This window comes from Dendrobates tinctorius, unplaced genomic scaffold (genome assembly GCF_039654945.1).
Source record: "Dendrobates tinctorius isolate UK_male_01 unplaced genomic scaffold, ASM3965494v1 ptg000418l, whole genome shotgun sequence".
Taxonomy (NCBI): Eukaryota; Metazoa; Chordata; class Amphibia; order Anura; family Dendrobatidae; genus Dendrobates; species Dendrobates tinctorius.
Window position 1 is genome coordinate 927454 of NW_027362082.1, and position 23589 is coordinate 951042.

A 23589-nucleotide genomic window follows, 5' to 3' on the forward strand; every position below is an offset into this window, starting at 1 on the left:
TTGCTGCACCACACCATCAGTCCCAGTGGATCTGCACACAGCGTTGGCTTACCATCTCCCTTGCCAAACACCACGGGTGGCGTCATGAACTATACTATCCCTATAAACTATACTATTAACATCACTGCCATTGATATTGGGCACCCAGGGCCACGGACCGGGTCACCGCCGCTGTGACACACATCCCACGAACACCGGCCCGATGCAGAGTACCCCGCTGCCCTGGGTGTGAGGGCGACCCACTTGCACGGCATGGTAACCACGAGGTGAGTGGTGTAAGCTCGCTCGCTTGTATCTCGGCTCACATCATAAAGCAAAAATTGACAGAGTGACGGCTCGCATCTCGCAAAATTCATAAGTCGATGCACTCGTTAGTCAAGGTATTACTATAATGTACTGCTTTTTATAAATTTTATAGAAAACAGCAACTGCTTCTGTTATTTAGCCTTAATCCAAAGGCATGTCTAGTGGAGGGCAGGAGAGGTATCTGCCCCCGGTTCAGCCGGCAAGGGAACACTGTTGAGCCGACTCATCCGGCGGTCCGAGGAGATTTCCTGGAGGTTGCATTATGGGCCAGGCAGACTGAGTCGGCTGTTCTCTGAGATGGATGTCAAGCTCAGAGAAGATGAAGTGCGCCGGATCCCAGTGATCAATTGTACTTGCATTTTTCAGAAGGACTGAGCACAATTGAAGTCCTGACCACCGGGATATGGCGATGTCAGCAGCGTGATCAAGTCATGTTATCACCCTGTTGACGTCATTCGACGGCGCCTCAGAGGCGCAAACAGCATCGGTGCTAAGTGCTCCAATGGAACTGAAGAAACTGACGATTTATTGTAATGGGGTTGGGGAAGATTTGAATACACAGCTTTGGGAGCAAGGAAGGGATGTATGTGTATACAATATGGGGAGAGGGAAAAATCTGAGACAGCAAATAAACCCTAACTAAAGTCTACTAAAATATAACCTTTATTGAAAAATTATATAATGATAAGATTAAAGTGCAATTAGAAATACAATAGTTGCTGACAGTAGAGGGATAAATTTAGCCAGACCATTAGCCAGCAGGATAGGTATACTGTATAAAGCAGTAGAGCTATCACTACTGGGATACAATTTCCCAGGTACTGGAATATAAGGTATTTATCTGGCCAATGGGATACAATTATCCAGATTTAGAGACAATGTATCAGTGACCATTCACTTACAGGATATAACTACACAGATTTAAGAGATAGAGGACTAAATAATAGTGTTAATAACAAGTCTCTACAGGGATACAGTTACCCAGGACAAAGCTCAACCTCTCTCTGTAGTGTTGTATATTGGTAATCGATGGTAATTGGTAATGCCAACTTGTCAGTTGTTATGTGCGGAGACTGATCGGAATACTGACCGGCATGTTGTAGCTCGTATTCAACTACTGCCCTCTGCTGCTCACAAACACTTGCCAACATATGTAATGTGGGGTTCCAGAGTATGGTCATGTCGCACACCAGTGTGTGAACTGGCACTTGCAAGAGCTGCTGAAGCACTGCTAGATCAGCGGCAGCTGTAGCTGTCTTGTGGAAATGTGTGCACATGGGGCGTTCCTTCACAAGTAGCTCAGGCAAATCGGGGTGTTATGCCTGTGTGGTAACTCACTTGGGAAAATAGGTTATACACTAAATAGCTGCAACTGACCCTGATGGTTCTTGTACAGAATAGATCTCTTGGCACCGCAGTCCCTAGTGGTGCCTACGGGGCAGAGCTAGCCTAACCACAGACTAGGAGATGGCAACTTGGACCTATCTGCCTAAAAGGCTCTCAAATTGCTTCATGTTCCTTCTAAAGAACTGGAGGGCAGAGCAGAATGTGAATTCAAGTAGTTATTCCTTCCAGATTAAATATTAGAACATCCATGGTACAAGATTAAAAACATGTTCATTCTGACGCGTTTCTGGCTGAAGACCTTAGTCGTAAAATAATCTTGTACCATGAATGTTCTAACTTTTAACCTGGATGGAATAAAGGTGACTTGAATTTTATTTTATATTCTTCTGTGATGCGCTTCCTTCTTTTCTTATGTATCTGTCACTAGTAGTCAACAGTTACTGGATTTAGTCATAACTGACTGACGAAGCGGCGATACGCGTGGGGCCTCTTCCCACTCTCCCTTCTTGTCCCCCTCGGGACTTCTTGCCGCCCCCATGTCAGTGTCTGGCTTTCTCATTTTGGGTGATCATACTTTTATTTCATTATAGCATTCTCAGTCAGTTATGCCCATTTTTTGACGTCATCTGTATTGTGACAACTATTTTAGGGTGACTTCTTTGCATACATGCTTTGGTATATGTGGGAGTCTCTATTTTCTGACTGTTTATACCTGTGTAATGGGAAATGATGTTGATTAGTCGCATCCTGCATGTACCATCACCCATTCTGTTTATATTTGTATTTATAGGTTCATTTATCATTATGACCGTATGACACATGTATTTTCTTTCTGCATATGCTGGGGGGCTGCCATTCACCCATTACATGGGTTGTATTTAAGGCTTATGGGCTTTTTGGGGAGTTTTGGGCTATTGGTTTGTTGTGTATTTTAAATGTTTTTAAAGTTACCATGTCCATGATGAAATAAAGGTTTTTCATTTTTTTTTATTTACGGAGGTGTATACCGTGTTATTTGCCTTTTCTTTTTCTCCGTGTCTTTTGGCTTCATTAGTTTATAGGTTAGGTGTTGCACTCTATTTGGGATTATTATTGACATTAGTGTACCCTTTTCTTGTTAGCGTTGGTCTCATACTACAGTCATATGTTAAAGTTTGGGCACCCCTATTAATGTTAACCTTTTTTCTTTATAACAATTTTGGTTTTTGCAGCAGCTATTTCAGTTTCATATATCTAATAACTGATGGACTCAGTTATATTTCTGGATTCAAATGAGGTTTATTGTACTAACAATGTGCAATCTGCATTTAAACAAAATTTGACAGGTGCAAAAGTATGGGCCCCCTTATCATTTTCTTGATTTGAACACTCCTAACTACTTTTTACTGACTTCCTGAAGCACTAAATTGGTTTTGTAACCTCATTGAGCTTTGAACTTCATAGCCAGGTGTATCAAATCATGAGGAAAGGTATTTAAGGTGGCCACTTGCAAGTAGTTCTCCTATTTGATTCTCCTATGAAGAGTGGCATCATGGGCTCCTCAAAACAACTCTCAAATGATCTGAAAACAAAGATTATTCAACATAGCTTTTCAGGGGAAGGATACAAAAAGTTGTCTCAGAGATTTAACCTGTCAGTTTCCACTGTGAGGAACATAGTAAGGAAATGGAAGAACACAGGTACAGTTCTTGTTAAGCCCAGAAGTGGCAGGCCAAGAAAAATATCCGAAAGGCAGAGAAGAAGAATGGTGAGAACAGTCAAGGACAATCCACAGACCACCTCCAAAGACCTGCAGCATCATCTCGCTGCAGATGGTGTCACTGTGCATCGGTCAACAATACAGTGCACTTTGCACAAGGAGAAGCTGTATGGGAGAGTGATGCGAAAGAAGCTGTTTCTGCAAGCACGCCACAAACAGAGTCGCCTGAGGTATGCAAAAGCACATTTGGACAAGCCAGTTACATTGTGGAAGAAGGTCCTGTGGACTGATGAAACAAAGATTGAGTTGTTTGGTCATACAAAAAGGCGTTATGCATGGAGGCTAAAAAACACAGCATTCCAAGAAAAACACCTGCTACCCACAGTAAAATTTGGTGGAGGTTCCATCATGCTTTGGGGCTGTGTGGCCAATGCCGGCACCGGGAATCTTGTTAAAGTTGAGGGTCACATGGATTCAACTCAGTATCAGCAGATTCTTGACAATAATGTGCAAGAATCAGTGACGAAGTTGAAGTTACGCAGGGGATGGATATTTCAGCAAGACAATGATCCAAAACACTGCTCCAAATCTACTCAGGCATTCATGCAGAGGAACAATTACAATATTCTGGAATGACCATCCCAGTCCCCAGATCTGAATATCATTGAACATATGTGGGATGATTTGAAGCGGGCTGTCCATGCTCAGCGACCATCAAACTTAACTGAACTGGAATTGTTTTGTAAGCAGGAATGGTCACAAATACCTTCATCCAGGATCCAGGAACTCATTAATAGCTACAGGAAGGGACTAGAGGCTGTTATTTTTGCAAAAGGAGGATCTACGAAATATTAATGTCACTTTTATGTTGAGGTGCCCATACTTTTGCACAGGTCAAATTTTGTTTAAATGCAGATTGCACATTTTCTGTTAGTACAATAAACCTCATTTGAATCCAGAAATATAACTGAGTCCATCAGGTATTAGATATATGAAACTGAAATAGCTGTTGCAAAAACCAAAATTGTTATAAAGAAAAAAGGCTAACATTAATAGGGGTGCCCAAACTTTAACTTATGACTGTATATACAAAGCGCTATGTGAGGGCTGATATTGAATATAGAGAGGATATGTGGGGGCTCATACTTTATATAGAGAGGCTAGGTGGGTTCTTACAGTGTATGTGGAGGGGCTATGTAAGGGCTCATACTGTATGTAGGAAGCTAGGTGTGAGCTCTTACAGTATATAGAGGTTTAAAGGGGGCTGTATATGGGTTCATATGGTATGTAGGGGGTGTCAGCATATTTAATTCTACTCAATATTAAGTTATACAATTATTATTAATATAAAATAATAATTGTAATTAATATGTTATGGTCTCTCATATAGCACCTTGGGAAAACTAATAGCCCAATCCTGGTATATAGTGACATTGTCTATAGTGTCCTCCCCTATTTACTGGCCATTTATCCTACAGTAGCATGTCCACCTCCACATCCAACCATCCATATAATCTAATCTTCTGTAATACTGGGATATATGGGTTATTATTGTTGATTTATCACTGTTCACATCAGTGGAAACTACTCCGGAATTACAATGTATGGTAATAATGACATTGTGGCATTTTTTGAAAGTTTTAAGAGGTCAAGATGGATAATTAGAGTCAATTTCATTTATATGGTAATGAATGGGTTGTATGGCCTGCTCTGGTCTCTGTAAATAACTGCTGCTCCTGCTCCTGATGTCACGGAATGTTGAGGTTTCTGGCTCCGCCCCCTTGCCTTATGACATCACACACATTGTGTATGGAGCTGCAGAGCCAACATTCCGTCTGACAGTTGCAGACGGTGGAGAGAGCGGTAAGTCGGCTCTACGTCATCTCTTGTTGTGTCCTTCATTCTCTTCTATCATCTATTTCTCATTTATTATTTATTCATTATGGAGTCTTTATTCTATATAATACAAGCAGGTCCAAAATAATTAGTGAACCCCTCAGATTAGGAGCTGTCCAAGCATTACAGCTCTTCTACCAATAGTAAAGGGAGATATATAGGGTGTGACGGGATTTATCTTCAAGCCCAGAAATGACAGCGATTTACCGATTATCCATCACATGATTCTGGCTTCTGACTTTCTTGCTCATCAGCTCCATAGATTAGTTATAATTGAGAGGATCCCCTCAGCCAGAACTGGAACATGACGACTTCTCGATTTTTAGGCCATGTATTGTTAGAGAATCATCCAAATCTGGGAGATTAAAGTTATATCCTGTAAAGGGAACACTTGTAACATGAAGATAACTATGTAATTGTCGGATGTTATTGAGACATATAGTAATATACAGTCCAGATCAAAAATATAAATCCAACCAATATTGGGAAATCCTTGTACAACACCGATGTATATACATATTAGCTCCATATGCAGTGAAGCTAGTCAGATCTTCCCCCACATTGGAGGATTCATAGCGTTTGACCTCTAGTATATTGGGCAATGTACTTCAATGGAAGTGAGGTTCTTGGCTCCGCCCACTTTAGCTCTTTTTTGTCATTTCACAGAATGTTTTGGTGGTTAGTTTTGCCCCCATAAGCTACTACTTGTGATGTCACCAAATGTTTTGGTTGTTGGCGTCACCTCCATTAGCTTCTACTTGTGATGTCACTAATGCGGATAGTAGCCCTTCAGAAGACAATGGCGCTTGACTGCCTGTTAGCAGTTGAAGGGGGCACTTGCGCTGTTATAGGTGAGCAATGCTGCTCCTAGAAGATGCACATGATTCAATAATGGATAAAGTAAAGGAGCTGCAGCAAAAAGCTGGAGATATATCCAAGGAGGGATGGAATCCCTTTTTCTGGATGGGGTCTATCAGAGTTGGGTTAAACAATTTACTCTCAACTTTTCAAAAGCCCACACAGGATTGGTAGTGATAGGATTGGTTGTATTGAGCTTGATTGCCTGGAAATTATTAATGTGCAGGAAATTAATTATATATTGGAGCCACTGTTAGACACAGGCGGAAGAGGGACACTGTGCATGAACAATATATGGATCCTTTGCAGCCCAATAACTCATCATAGCGCCCAATTTCATCTGCTTTGGAGGTTGAAATGGGTCCCCTTACCTCTTGGCCCGTGGGCAGTTGCACAATTTGCACCAATAACATGTCCAACCCTGTCCACCTCTGAATGGAACCACAGCTACAGAGGTGACCGTCTGATAGCCTAGCTCGACTACCCACCTCTCCTGAAGACCCTTTCAGCTTTTTGAGACTTGGGTGGAGGACATCATCTCTGAAAATAGGGTCCCACAGCTGCACCCCAACAGTTTGAGCAGACACTCCTAAATGAGTAAATAGCCTGAGATGAGAAGGGGGTGCATAGCCCCTCACTGTGTCACTGAGGATGATAGCATTCTCCAGGGATTACTCTGGACTGTTTCTTGTGGTGGGATGCAGGTCTGGACAGCTGTCGTCATCCTATTAGATAGATAAGAATTAATATATGTGTGTTTATGCTTTAAAGGTAATCTGTCACCCCCCAAGACGTATATGACCTATTAATATGGGCATGCAGGTAATAGAAATGTTACGCTAGACCTACCTGTATGCCTCATATTAATGGTCTTGTGGATATATTATGTGTTTATGCTAAAGATCAGCCCAATAACTCATCATAATGCACAATTGTATCTGCTTTGGAGGTGGAAATGGGTCCCCTTACCTCTTGGCCCGTGTGCAATTTCACAATTTGTACCAATAACATGTCCACCCCTGTCCACCCCTGAATAGTACCATAGGAAGGATGACTACAGCTACAGAGGTGACCGTCTGATAGCCTAGCTCGACTACCCAACTCTCCTGAAGACCCTTTCAGCTTTTTGAGACTTGGGTGGAGGACATCATCTCTGAAAATAGGGTCCCACAGCTGCACCCCAACAGTTTGAGCAGACACTCCTAGATGAGTAAATAGCCTGAGATCAGAAGGGGGCGCATAGCCCCTCACTGTGTCACTGAGGATGATAGCATTCTCCAGGGATTACTCTGGACTGTTTCTTGTGGTGGGATGCAGGTCTGGACGGCTGTCGTCATCATATTATATATATTAATTCTTATCTATGTGTGTTTATGCTTTAAAGGTAATCTGTCACCCCCCGAGACGTATATGACCTATTAATATGGGCATACAGGTAATAGAAATGTTACGCTAGTCCTACCTGTATGCCTCATATTAATGGTCTTGTTATGGAGAAATGTTACATTTTTTTAAAGTTAATGAGTTCTTCCAGGCACTGGGGCTTGCATTGCCTGGAAGAAATCCCTGCCTTCTCTCTTCATTGTAATACTAACCCCCTCTCATGCACGGCAGTTTTGGCCCTGGAATCCCACTCCTGCGCCCTGCACTCCCCCAGAAATACATATCTCATCCTCCCTTCTATGGGTACTGCACTCAGGGATCTTCTGCACAGGTGCCGGCGACTTCCGCTCCAGTAATCTCTGGTGTGCGCGCCGACAAGGTGCATGGCTGAGGCGCAGGATTCTGGGGCTATTACTGGCGCTGATGGGAGGAGGGTAGTATTGTAATGAGAAGAGAGAGCAGGGATTTCTTCCAGGCAGAGAATGTCCCGGAGCCTGGAAGAAATCATTAAAGTAAAGAGAGAATATAACATTTCTCCACAACAAGACCGTTAATATGAGGCATACAGGTAGGACTAGTACCTATTACATGTGTGCCCATATTAATAGGTCATATATGACCTTGGCGGGGTGACAGTTTCCTTTTAATATAGATTGACTGAATACGTAGATGAAATGGCAACTGTAGGTAGCCAGGAATGGATGCCTGACATCCCATGATCTATGTAGACTAGCTACATACTTCATGTAGGCAGGGACAGGGCCGCCATCAGGGCATTACTGCCCTTACTAGTGTATGGTGCCCGGTGAGCAGAAGCAAAGAGGGGGGGGTCGGACCTGCTTCAGTTCCTTAGATTGTGTGCAATACTCTTTGTTGTTTTTATATTATGTTTCTCTGAACTCACAAAATGACCTTATTTTCATTGTGTTATACACTCACTGGCCACTTTATTAGGTACACCATGCTAGTAAGGGGTTGGACCCCCTTTTGCCTTCAGAACTGCCTCAATTCTTCGTGGCAGAGATTCAACAAGGTGCTGGAAGCATTCCTCAGAGATTTTGGACCATATTGACATGATGGCATCACACAGTTGGCGCAGATTTGTCGGCTGCACATCCCTGATGCGAATCTCCCGTTCCACCACATCCCAAAGATGCTCTATTGGATTGAGATCTGGTGACTGAGGAGGCCATTTGAGTACAGTAAACTCATTGTCATGTTCAAGAAACCAATCTGAGATGATTCGAGCTTTATGACATGGCGCATTATCCTGCTGAAAGTAGCCATCAGATGTTGGGTACATTGTGGTCATAAAGGGATGGACATGGTCAGCAACAATACTCAGGTAGGCTGTGGCGTTGCAACGATGCTCAATTGGTACCAAGGGGCCCAAAGAGTGCCCAGAAAAAATTCCCCACACCATGACACCACCACCACCAGCCTGAACCGTTGATACAAGGCAGGATGGATCCATGCTTTCATGTTGTTTACGCCAAATTCTGACCCTACCATCCGAATGTCGCAGCAGAAATCGAGACTCATCAGACCAGGCAACGTTTTTCCAATCTTCTACTGTCCAATTTCGATGAGCTTGTGCAAATTGTAGCCTCAGTTTCCTGTTCTTAGCTGAGAGGAGTGGTACCCAGTGTGGTCTTCTGCTGCTGTAGCCCATCTGCCTCAAAGTTCGACGCACTGTGCGTTCAGAGATGCTCTTCTGCCTACCTTGGTTGTAACGGGTGGCAATTTGATTCACTGTTGCCTTTCTATCAGCTCGAACCAGTCTGCCCATTCTCCTCTGACCTCTGGCATCAACATGGCATTTCCGGCCACAGAACTGCCGCTCACTGGATTTTTTTTCTTTTTCGGACCATTCTCTGTAAACCCTAGAGATGGTTGTGCGTGAAAATCCCAGTAGATCAGCAGTTTCTGAAATTCTCAGACCAGCCCTTCTGGCACCAACAATCATGCCACGTTCAAAGGCACTCAAATCACCTTTCTTCCCCATACTGATGCTCGGTTTGAACTGCAGGAGATTGTCTTGACCATGTCTACATGCCTAAATGCACTGAGTTGCCGCCATGTGATTGGCTGATTAGAAATTAAGTCTTAACACACAGTTGGACAGGTGTACCTAATAAAGTGGCCAGTGAGTGTATGTTATTGTTATATGTGTTGTCTTTGTTTTGTCTGTTTTCTTTGTTTTCTCTTTTGTTATTGTCACTGTAATTTTGCACTTAATGTAATTGACCAAAGGATTTAACTAAATGACTCTTATGAAAATAGATTTAGTTAGCAAAATATTTAGTGGGAATGTGTTATGAAGCTTTTATGTTTTGGGCATTGTCCACTCTCTAGTTATTATTATTAACCAATGAATATATTATTATTATTTATTATTATAGCGCCATTTGTTCCATGGCGCTTTACATGTGAGGAGGGGTATACATAATAAAAACAAGTAGAATAGTCTTAAACAATACAAGTCACGACTGGTACAGGAGGAGCGAGGACCCTGCCCGCGAGGGCTCACAATCTACAATTATATGAGATGATTAAAAGGCATTTAGTGCAGAAATTCAGTCTACACTGCATCACTAGATCCTTATACAGGGGTATAATGAGGCCTCACTGTACAGGAGAGACCGGAGCGAGGAGCAGGGGCCTGATCACAGGAGCTGACAATCTGAGGAGACAGCAATGCTGAATAACAGTCTACACTGCATCACTAGATCCTTATACAGGGGTATAATGAGGCCTCACTGTACAGGAGAGAAAGGAGCGAGGAGCAGGGGCCTGATCACAGGAGCTGACAATCTGAGGAGACAGCAATGCTGAATAACAGTCTACACTGCGTCACTAGATCCTTATACAGGGGTATAATGAGGCCTCACAGTACAGGAGAGACCGGAGCGAGGAGCCGGGGCCTGATAACAAGAGCTGACAATCTGAGGACACAGTAAAGCTGAATAACAGTCTACACTGCGTCACTAGATCCTTATACAGGGGTATAATGAGGCCTCACTGTACAGGAGAGACCGGAGCGAGGAGCAGGGGCCTGATCACAAGAGCTGACAATCTGAGGAGACAGCAATGCTGAATAACAGTCTCCACTGCGTCACTAGATCCTTATACAGGGGTATAATGAGGCCTCACTGTACAGGAGAGACCGGAGCGAGGAGCAGGTGCCTGATCACAGGAGCTGACAATCTGAGGAGACAACAATGCTGAATAACAGTCTACACTGCGTCACTAGATCCTTATACAGGGGTATATTGAGGCCTCACTGTACAAGAGAGACCGGAGCGAGGAGCAGGGGCCTGATCACAAGAGCTGACAATCTGAGGACACAGCAATGCTGAATATCAGTCTACACTGCGTCACTAGAGCCTTATACAGGGGTATATTGAGGTCTCACTGTACAAGAGAGACCGGAGCGAGGAGCAGGGGCCTGATCACAAGAGCTGACAATCTGAGGAAACAGCAATGCTGAATAACAGTCTACACTGCGTCACTAGATCCTTATACAGGGGTATATTGAGGCCTCACTGTACAAGAGAGACCGGAGCGAGGAGCCGGGGCCTGATCACAAGAGCTGACAATCTGAGGAGACAGCAATGCTGAATATCAGTCTACACTGCGTCACTAGAGCCTTATACAGGGGTATATTGAGGCCTCACTGTACAAGAGAGACCGGAGCGAGGAGCAGGGGCCTGATCACAAGAGCTGACAATCTGAGGAAACAGCAATGCTGAATAACAGTCTACACTGCGTCACTAGAGCCTTATACAGGGGTATATTGAGGCCTCACTGTACAAGAGAGACCGGAGCGAGGAGCAGGGGCCTGATCACAAGAGCTGACAATCTGAGGACACAGCAATGCTGAATAACAGTCTACACTGCGTCACTAGATCCTTATACAGGGGTATATTGAGGCCTCACTGTACAAGAGAGACCGGAGCGAGGAGCAGGGGCCTGATCACAAGAGCTGACAATCTGAGGAAACAGCAATGCTGAATAACAGTCTACACTGCGTCACTAGAGCCTTATACAGGGGTATATTGAGGCCTCACTGTACAAGAGAGACCGGAGCGAGGAGCAGGGGCCTGATCACAAGAGCTGACAATCTGAGGACACAGCAATGCTGAATAACAGTCTACACTGCGTCACTAGATCCTTATACAGGGGTATAATGAGGCCTCACTGTACAGGAGAGACCGGAGCGAGGAGCAGGGGCCTGATCACAAGAGCTGACAATCTGAGGAAACAGCAATGCTGAATAACAGTCTACACTGCGTCACTAGATCCTTATACAGGGGTATAATGAGGCCTCACTGTACAGGAGAGACAGGAGCGAGGAGCAGGGGCCTGATCACAAGAGCTGACAATCTGAGGAAACAGCAATGCTGAATAACAGTCTACACTGCGTCACTAGATCCTTATACAGGGGTATAATGAGGCCTCACTGTACAGGAGAGACCTGAGCGAGGAGCAGGGGCCTGATCACAAGAGCTGACAATCTGAGGACACAGCAATGCTGAATAACAGTCTACACTGCATCACTAGATCCTTATACAGGGGTATAATGAGGCCTCACTGTACAGGAGAGACCGGAGCGAGGAGCAGGGGCCTGATCACAAGAGCTGACAATCTGAGGACACAGCAATGCTGAATAACAGTCTACACTGCATCACTAGATCCTTATACAGGGGTATAATGAGGCCTCACTGTACAGGAGAGACCGGAGCGAGGAGCAGGGGCCTGATCACAAGAGCTGACAATCTGAGGACACAGCAATGCTGAATAAGAGTCTACACTGCGTCACTAGATCCTTATACAGGGGTATAATGAGGCCTTACTGTACAGGAGAGACCGGAGCGAGGAGCAGGGGCCTGATCACAAGAGCTGACAATCTGAGGACACAGCAATGCTGAATAACAGTCTACACTGCGTCACTAGATCCTTATACAGGGGTATAATGAGACCTCACTGTACAGGAGAGACCGGAGCGAGGAGCGGGGGCCTGATCACAGGAGCTGACAATCTGAGGACACAGCAATGCTGAATAACAGTCTACACTGCGTCACTAGATCCTTATACAGGGGTATAATGAGGCCTCGCTGTACAGGAGAGACCGGAGCGAGAAGCAGGGGCCTGATCACAAGAGCTGACAATCTGAGGACACAGCAATGCTGAATAACAGTCTACACTGCGTCACTAGATCCTTATACAGGGGTATAATGAGGCCTCACTGTACAGGAGAGACCGGAGCGAAGAGCAGGGGCCTGATCACAAGAGCTGACAATCTGAGGAGACAGCAATGCTGAATAACAGTCTACACTGCGTCACTAGATCCTTATACAGGGGTATAATGAGGCCTCACTGTACAGGAGAGACCGGAGCGAGGAGCAGGGGCCTGATCACAAGAGCTGACAATCTGAGGAGACAGCAATGCTGAATAACAGTCTACACTGCGTCACTAGATCCTTATACAGGGGTATAATGAGGCCTCACTGTACAGGAGAGACCGGAGCGAAGAGCAGGAGCCTGATCACAAGAGCTGACAATCTGAGGACACAGCAATGCTGAATAACAGTCTACACTGCATCACTAGATCCTTATACAGGGGTATAATGAGACCTCACTGTACAGGAGAGACCGGAGCGAGGAGCAGGGGCCTGATCACAAGAGCTGACAATCTGAGGAAACAGCAATGCTGAATAACAGTCTACACTGCGTCACTAGATCCTTATACAGGGGTATAATGAGGCCTGACTGTACAGGAGAGAGCGGAGCGAGGAGCAGGGGCCTGATCACAAGAGCTGACAATCTGAGGAAACAGCAATGCTGAATAACAGTCTACACTGCGTCACTAGATCCTTATACAGGGGTATAATGAGGCCTCACTGTACAGGAGAGACCGGAGCGAGGAGCAGGGGCCTGATCACAAGAGCTGACAATCTGAGGGGACAGCAATGCTGAATAACAGTCTACACTGCGTCACTAGAGCCTTATACAGGGGTATATTGAGGCCTCACTGTACAAGAGAGACCGGAGCGAGGAGCAGGGGCCTGATCACAAGAGCTGACAATCTGAGGAAACAGCAATGCTGAATAACAGTCTACACTGCGTCACTAGAGCCTTATACAGGGGTATATTGAGGCCTCACTGTACAAGAGAGACCGGAGCGAGGAGCAGGGGCCTGATCACAAGAGCTGACAATCTGAGGACACAGCAATGCTGAATAACAGTCTACACTGCGTCACTAGATCCTTATACAGGGGTATAATGAGGCCTCACTGTACAGGAGAGACCGGAGCGAGGAGCAGGGGCCTGATCACAAGAGCTGACAATCTGAGGAAACAGCAATGCTGAATAACAGTCTACACTGCGTCACTAGATCCTTATACAGGGGTATAATGAGGCCTCACTGTACAGGAGAGACAGGAGCGAGGAGCAGGGGCCTGATCACAAGAGCTGACAATCTGAGGAAACAGCAATGCTGAATAACAGTCTACACTGCGTCACTAGATCCTTATACAGGGGTATAATGAGGCCTCACTGTACAGGAGAGACCTGAGCGAGGAGCAGGGGCCTGATCACAAGAGCTGACAATCTGAGGACACAGCAATGCTGAATAACAGTCTACACTGCATCACTAGATCCTTATACAGGGGTATAATGAGGCCTCACTGTACAGGAGAGACCGGAGCGAGGAGCAGGGGCCTGATCACAAGAGCTGACAATCTGAGGAGACAGCAATGCAGAATAACAGTCTACACTGCGTCACTAGATCCTTATACAGGGGTATAATGAGGCCTCACTGTACAGGAGAGACCGGAGCGAGGAGCAGGGGCCTGATCACAAGAGCTGACAATCTGAGGACACAGCAATGCTGAATAACAGTCTACACTGCATCACTAGATCCTTATACAGGGGTATAATGAGGCCTCACTGTACAGGAGAGACCGGAGCGAGGAGCAGGGGCCTGATCACAAGAGCTGACAATCTGAGGAGACAGCAATGCTGAATAAGAGTCTACACTGCGTCACTAGATCCTTATACAGGGGTATAATGAGGCCTTACTGTACAGGAGAGACCGGAGCGAGGAGCAGGGGCCTGATCACAAGAGCTGACAATCTGAGGACACAGCAATGCTGAATAACAGTCTACACTGCGTCACTAGATCCTTATACAGGGGTATAATGAGACCTCACTGTACAGGAGAGACCGGAGCGAGGAGCGGGGGCCTGATCACAGGAGCTGACAATCTGAGGACACAGCAATGCTGAATAACAGTCTACACTGCGTCACTAGATCCTTATACAGGGGTATAATGAGGCCTCGCTGTACAGGAGAGACCGGAGCGAGAAGCAGGGGCCTGATCACAAGAGCTGACAATCTGAGGACACAGCAATGCTGAATAACAGTCTACACTGCGTCACTAGATCCTTATACAGGGGTATAATGAGGCCTCACTGTACAGGAGAGACCGGAGCGAAGAGCAGGGGCCTGATCACAAGAGCTGACAATCTGAGGAGACAGCAATGCTGAATAACAGTCTACACTGCGTCACTAGATCCTTATACAGGGGTATAATGAGGCCTCACTGTACAGGAGAGACCGGAGCGAGGAGCAGGGGCCTGATCACAAGAGCTGACAATCTGAGGAGACAGCAATGCTGAATAACAGTCTACACTGCGTCACTAGATCCTTATACAGGGGTATAATGAGGCCTCACTGTACAGGAGAGACCGGAGCGAAGAGCAGGAGCCTGATCACAAGAGCTGACAATCTGAGGACACAGCAATGCTGAATAACAGTCTACACTGCATCACTAGATCCTTATACAGGGGTATAATGAGACCTCACTGTACAGGAGAGACCGGAGCGAGGAGCAGGGGCCTGATCACAAGAGCTGACAATCTGAGGAAACAGCAATGCTGAATAACAGTCTACACTGCGTCACTAGATCCTTATACAGGGGTATAATGAGGCCTGACTGTACAGGAGAGAGCGGAGCGAGGAGCAGGGGCCTGATCACAAGAGCTGACAATCTGAGGAAACAGCAATGCTGAATAACAGTCTACACTGCGTCACTAGATCCTTATACAGGGGTATAATGAGGCCTCGCTGTACAGGAGAGACCGGAGCGAGAAGCAGGGGCCTGATCACAAGAGCTGACAATCTGAGGACACAGCAATGCTGAATAACAGTCTACACTGCGTCACTAGATCCTTATACAGGGGTATAATGAGGCCTCACTGTACAGGAGAGACCGGAGCGAAGAGCAGGGGCCTGATCACAAGAGCTGACAATCTGAGGAGACAGCAATGCTGAATAACAGTCTACACTGCGTCACTAGATCCTTATACAGGGGTATAATGAGGCCTCACTGTACAGGAGAGACCGGAGCGAGGAGCAGGGGCCTGATCACAAGAGCTGACAATCTGAGGAGACAGCAATGCTGAATAACAGTCTACACTGCGTCACTAGATCCTTATACAGGGGTATAATGAGGCCTCACTGTACAGGAGAGACCGGAGCGAAGAGCAGGAGCCTGATCACAAGAGCTGACAATCTGAGGACACAGCAATGCTGAATAACAGTCTACACTGCATCACTAGATCCTTATACAGGGGTATAATGAGACCTCACTGTACAGGAGAGACCGGAGCGAGGAGCAGGGGCCTGATCACAAGAGCTGACAATCTGAGGAAACAGCAATGCTGAATAACAGTCTACACTGCGTCACTAGATCCTTATACAGGGGTATAATGAGGCCTCACTGTACAGGAGAGACCGGAGCGAGGAGCCGAGGCCTGATCACAAGAGCTGACAATCTGAGGAGACAGCAATGCTGAATAACAGTCTACACTGCATCACTAGATCCTTATACAGGGGTATAATGAGGCCTGACTGTACAGGAGAGAGCGGAGCGAGGAGCAGGGGCCTGATCACAAGAGCTGACAATCTGAGGAAACAGCAATGCTGAATAACAGTCTACACTGCGTCACTAGATCCTTATACAGGGGTATAATAAGGCCTCACTGTACAGGAGAGATCGGATCGAGGAGCAGGGGCCTGATCAAAAGAGCTTAAAATCTGAGAAGACAGCAATGCTGAATAACAGTCTACACTGCGTCACTAGATCCTTATACAGGAGTATAATGAGGCCTCACTGTACAGGAGAGACCGGAGCGAGGAGCAGGGGCCTGATCACAAGAGCTGACAATCTGAGGAGACAGAAATGCTGAATAACAGTCTACACTGCGTCACTAGATCCTTATACAGGGGTATAATGAGGCCTCACTGTACAGGAGAGTCCGGAGCGAGGAGCAGGAGCCAGATCACAAGAGCTGACAATCTGAGGAGACAGCAATGCTGAATAAGAGTCTACACTGCATCACTAGATCCTTATACAGGGGTATAATGAGGCCTTACTGTACAGGAGAGACCGGAGCGAGGAGCAGGGGCCTGATCACAAGAGCTGACAATCTGAGGACACAGCAATGCTGAATAACAGTCTACACTGCGTCACTAGATCCTTATACAGGGGTATAATGAGGCCTCACTGTACAGGAGAGACCGGAGCGAGGAGCAGGAGCCTGATCACAAGAGCTGACAATCTGAGGAGACAGCAATGCTGAATAACAGTCTACACTGCGTCACTAGATCCTTATACAGGGGTATAATGAGGCCTCACTGTACAGGAGAGACCGGAGCGAGGAGCAGGGGCCTGATCACAAGAGCTGACAATCTGAGGACACAGCAATGCTGAATAACAGTCTACACTGCGTCACTAGATCCTTATACAGGGGTATAATGAGGCCTCACTGTACAGGAGAGACCGGAGCGAGGAGCAGGAGCCTGATCACAAGAGCTGACAATCTGAGGAGACAGCAATGCTGAATAACAGTCTACACTGCGTCACTAGATCCTTATACAGGGGTATAATGAGGCCTCACTGTACAGGAGAGAGCGGAGCGAGGAGCAGAGGCCTGATCACAAGAGCTGACAATCTGAGGAGACAGGAATGCTGAATAACAGTCTACACTGCGTCACTAGATCCTTATACAGGGGTATAATGAGGCCTCACTGTACAGGAGAGACCGGAGCGAGGAGCAGGGGCCTGATCACAAGAGCTGACAATCTGAGGACACAGCAATGCTGAATAACAGTCTACACTGAGTCACTAGATCCTTATACAGGGGTATAATGAGGCCTCACTGTACAGGAGAGACCGGAGCGAGGAGCAGGGGCCTGATCACAAGAGCTGACAATCTGAGGACACAGCAATGCTGAATAACAGTCTACACTGCGTCACTAGATCCTTATACAGGGGTATAATGAGGCCTCACTGTACAGGAGAGACCGGAGCGAGGAGCAGGAGCCTGATCACAAGAGCTGACAATCTGAGGAGACAGCAATGCTGAATAACAGTCTACACTGCGTCACTAGATCCTTATACAGGGGTATAATGAGGCCTCACTGTACAGGAGAGAGCGGAGCGAGGAGCAGAGGCCTGATCACAAGAGCTGACAATCTGAGGAAACAGCAATGCTGAATAACAGTCTACACTGCGTCACTAGCTCCTTATACAGGGGTATAATGAGGACTCACTGTACAGGAGAGACCGGAGCGAGGAGCGGGGGCCTGATCACAAGAGCTGACAATCTGAGGAGACAGCAATGCTGAATAACAGTCTACACTGCGTCACTAGATCCTTATACAGGGGTATAATGAGGCCTCACTGTACAGGAGAGAGCGGAGCGAGGAGCAGGGGCCTGATCAAAAGAGCTGAAAATCTGAGAAGACAGCAATGCTGAATAACAGTCTACATTGCGTAACTAGATCCTTATACAGGGGTATAATGAGGCCTCACTGTACAGGAGAGACCGGAGCGAGGAGCAGGGGCCTGATCACAAGAGCTGACAATCTGAGGAAACAGCAATGCTGAATAACAGTCTACACTGCGTCACTAGATCCTTATACAGGAGTATAATGAGACCTCACTGTACAGGAGAGACCGGAGCGAGGAGCAGGAGCCTGATCACAAGAGCTGACAATCTGAGGAGACAGCAATGCTGAATAACAGTCTACACTGCGTCACTAGATCCTTATACACGGGTATAATGAGACCTCACTGTACAGGAGAGACCGGAGCGAGGAGCGGGGGCCTGATCACAAGAGCTGACAATCTGAGGAAACAGCAATGCTGAATAACAGTCTACACTGCGTCACTAGATCCTTATACAGTGGTATAATGAGGCCTGACTGTACAGGAGAGACCGGAGCGAGGAGCAGGGGCCTGATCACAAGAGCTGACAATCTGAGGAGACAGCAATGCTGAATAACAGTCTACACTGCGTCACTAGATCCTTATACACGGGTATAATGAGACCTCACTGTACAGGAGAGACCGGAGCGAGGAGCGGGGGCCTGATCACAAGAGCTGACAATCTGAGGAAACAGCAATGCTGAATAACAGTCTACACTGCGTCACTAGATCCTTATACAGGGGTATAATGAGGCCTCGCTGTACAGGAGAGACCGGAGCGAGAAGCAGGGGCCTGATCACAAGAGCTGACAATCTGAGGACACAGCAATGCTGAATAACAGTCTACACTGCGTCACTAGATCCTTATACAGGGGTATAATGAGGCCTCACTGTACAGGAGAGACCGGAGCGAAGAGCAGGAGCCTGATCACAAGAGCTGACAATCTGAGGACACAGCAATGCTGAATAACAGTCTACACTGCGTCACTAGATCCTTATACAGGGGTATAATGAGGCCTGACTGTACAGGAGAGAGCGGAGCGAGGAGCAGGGGCCTGATCACAAGAGCTGACAATCTGAGGAAACAGCAATGCTGAATAACAGTCTACACTGCGTCACTAGATCCTTATACAGGGGTATAATGAGGCCTGACTGTACAGGAGAGACCGGAGCGAGGAGCAGGGGACTGATCACAAGAGCTGACAATCTGAGGAAGCAGCAATTCTGAATAACAGTCTACACTGCGTCACTAGATCCTTATACACGGGTATAATGAGACCTCACTGTACAGGAGAGACCGGAGCGAGGAGCGGGGGCCTGATCACAAGAGCTGACAATCTGAGGAAACAGCAATGCTGAATAAGAGTCTACACTGCGTCACTAGATCCTTATACAGGAGTATAATGAGGCCTTACTGTACAGGAGAGACCGGAGCGAGGAGCAGGGGCCTGATCACAAGAGCTGACAATCTGAGGACACAGCAATGCTGAATAACAGTCTACACTGCGTCACTAGATCCTTATACAGGGGTATAATGAGACCTCACTGTACAGGAGAGACCGGAGCGAGGAGCGGGGGCCTGATCACAAGAGCTGACAATCTGAGGACACAGCAATGCTGAATAACAGTCTACACTGCGTCACTAGATCCTTATACAGGGGTATAATGAGGCCTCGCTGTACAGGAGAGACCGGAGCGAGAAGCAGGGGCCTGATCACAAGAGCTGACAATCTGAGGACACAGCAATGCTGAATAACAGTCTACACTGCGTCACTAGATCCTTATACAGGGGTATAATGAGGCCTCACTGTACAGGAGAGACCGGAGCGAAGAGCAGGAGCCTGATCACAAGAGCTGACAATCTGAGGACACAGCAATGCTGAATAACAGTCTACACTGCGTCACTAGATCCTTATACAGGGGTATAATGAGGCCTGACTGTACAGGAGAGAGCGGAGCGAGGAGCAGGGGCCTGATCACAAGAGCTGACAATCTGAGGAAACAGCAATGCTGAATAACAGTCTACACTGCGTCACTAGATCCTTATACAGGGGTATAATGAGGCCTGACTGTACAGGAGAGACCGGAGCGAGGAGCAGGGGACTGATCACAAGAGCTGACAATCTGAGGAAGCAGCAATTCTGAATAACAGTCTACACTGCGTCACTAGATCCTTATACAGGGGTATAATGAGGCCTCACTGTACAGGAGAGACCGGAGCGAGGAGCAGGGGCCTGATCAAAAGAGCTGAAAATCTGAGAAGACAGCAATGCTGAATAACAGTCTACACTGCGTCACTAGATCCTTATACAGGAGTATAATGAGGCCTCACTGTACAGGAGAGACCGGAGCGAGGAGCAGGGGCCTGATCACAAGAGCTGACAATCTGAGGAAACAGCAATGCTGAATAACAGTCTACACTGCGTCACTAGATCCTTATACAGGGGTATAATGAGGCCTCACTGTACAGGAGAGACCGGAGCGAGGAGCAGGGGCCTGATCACAAGAGCTGACAATCTGAGGACACAGCAATGCTGAATAACAGTCTACACTGCGTCACTAGATCCTTATACAGGGGTATAATGAGGCCTCACTGTACAGGAGAGATCGGAGCGAGGAGCAGGGGCCTGATCAAAAGAGCTGAAAATCTGAGAAGACAGCAATGCTGAATAACAGTCTACACTGCGTCACTAGATCCTTATACAGGAGTATAATGAGGCCTCACTGTACAGGAGAGACCGGAGCGAGGAGCAGGGGCCTGATCACAAGAGCTGACAATCTGAGGAGACAGAAATGCTGAATAACAGTCTACACTGTGTCACTAGATCCTTATACAGGAGTATAATGAGGCCTCACTGTACAGGAGAGACCGGAGCGAGGAGCAGGGGCCTGATCACAAGAGCTGACAATCTGAGGAGACAGAAATGCTGAATAACAGTCTACACTGCGTCACTAGTGTCGGGATCCCTCAGATTACTCTTTCATCTGAAGGACCGATGTTCTTAGGTGTGAAGCACCATATGTCTCTAATCAATTGCTCCGTCGAGAAGGATAACACAGACACCAGCTGTATAATACCACTCGGGATGCCTCTCAAGACGCCTCTGGCTTATCAGTTAGGCTTCCGTCTTTTATAGTAAAGAATTTAGACATTTACAGACATGCGCAGTACAAATGATTTTACAACTTGTTTTCTACAAAGCAAGTCACTTAGGCGAAAAGGCAGAGGTATTTGACCTTGGTTCACAAGGGAGATGTCTGAGACATCTCCTCGAAGAACAGATAAGGTTTTAAACAAGAGAATGCAACATAGACAGAACTCAATTTAACTCCTTCAGTTCCTATCATTCCCCCCTTTGACATCTTCATTTTCCACAATCTGGAACACTGGATCCTGCAACAACAGCGGATAGTGGCTCGTTCACCAGGTACTATCCCAGGCCGACGGGTTGCCCAAGGGAGACAGGTCTTCTACCTTCTCCATCCCCCAGATACTGAAGCCACGTCCATCATTGCAAGAGTACGCTCCTTCATGCCAGAAATGAGATGTCAATCTAGGACTCAAAGGAATAATAGTTAAATTCTTGTTGTTTACAGTCAAACTTCCTTATCTATTTCTACATCTTTTCTTGCATACAGAGATACACCAAAAAACAAGTTTCAATAGCACATATATTACGAAGATACAAACAACAATACGTAATAGACTTAGTATAATCCCAGCTATCCAGCCTCCAATACCCTTAAACCAATTAGCTGGATTAAGAAAGGAGAATGTATCTGACCACCAACTATCCTTAGTACGATCATTGTCTTTATCGTACTGATCTCTAAGTTTTTGAACATCCTCTATTTTTGATCTTAACTTTAAACTACTGTTGGGATCTATATAATGACAGCAAGCTGGTCCGATGACTTGACACATACCTCCTTGCGCTGCAGTTAAATAATCTAATACTATGGTATGCTGATTAGTGGCTATGATGAGCTGATTTTGGACAGCAACGGTGGTGTTCAATATATCCAATATATCCCATATTTGGTCATCTAAGTAATCTGTAGCCCTGACTAATTTATCCCACATTTGAGTGATCATAGGATAAATAAAAATAGAGCTGACAATTTTATTAGCCACACTCATCTGCACTATATGTGGTCTCCCAGAGAGGCGAGGTGTATTGTCAGCAGCTCTTTTGTACAACGTGTGTTTAGGTATGCTCTGAGTATTCAACTGGTCATTCGGAATAACAAAGGTAGCTGGAGTCAAATGACCCAGAGTACAAGCACCTTTTACCCCTACTGGCAACCATTTATATGCATTGTCTCGACATATCCAGTACATGTCACTAGGTAGGTCCCATAGGGCTGAATGTTGTAATACCAGTCTATGAACTAAATCTATGAACGCAGATACATTCTGAAGCATACACCAATTTGGAAGTTGTCCTAAAGGGCTACAATACCCTACATCGGGATTTCCACAGGTGGGAGTTCCTTTCTCATATCCAGATGACTCGTTGCAAGGTATATTACCTGAAATATTAAAACAAGTTTCATTATTGCCCTGGGGAAATAAATTGGAATACTCCCAGGACGTGTTATGCAACCTTCTTTCTAGCAGTATTGGTTTGAAGGCATCAGTAGAGTGGGAAGTTACATTAAAACTAACTTGTAGGCCATACATTGGAATTTGCCCCAGGTAGGTTAATCGAGTTCTATTCCTGGGTACCCAAGCCCCCCCTTTATATGCCAGATATTGAAGGTATGTATTACTTCCTGAAAGATTACCCTGCCACCAAGGGTATCCTACCCATCCCACAATAGGTATTCCAACAGTTGTGTTCCATAACTTCACATTATTTGTGGCATTATTAGCGAGTGTATCAGAACAACTGGTCCAGGCAAATAATTCCTCGGGTGGCATAGGAATAACAAGGAACGGAATACTAGTGGCTGATACTGGTAAATGTGTGCAGATCCAGCAAATGATTTGACCAATCATTTAGTATTTATTCATGATGTTGTATAAACTTATTATTCAAGGACATTGGAGAATTTAGATTGTCCCACACAGCTACCATTATTACAGATAATGCAACAAAACCAAACCAAAACATTATGCACTCTTATGCTTTGTTAATTCCTGTGGCTAGTTTGCAATGCGATGCGTGAATCCAGGTTGGTCGTCCTTCCAACTTAACAGAAGTAGGCGTTGTTAGGAGTACTTGGTAAGGTCCTTGATATCGGGGTTCAAGGGTCTTTCTGGAGTGTTTCTTGACATATACGTAATCACCAGGTTGTAGGCAGTGGGTTCCTTCCACAC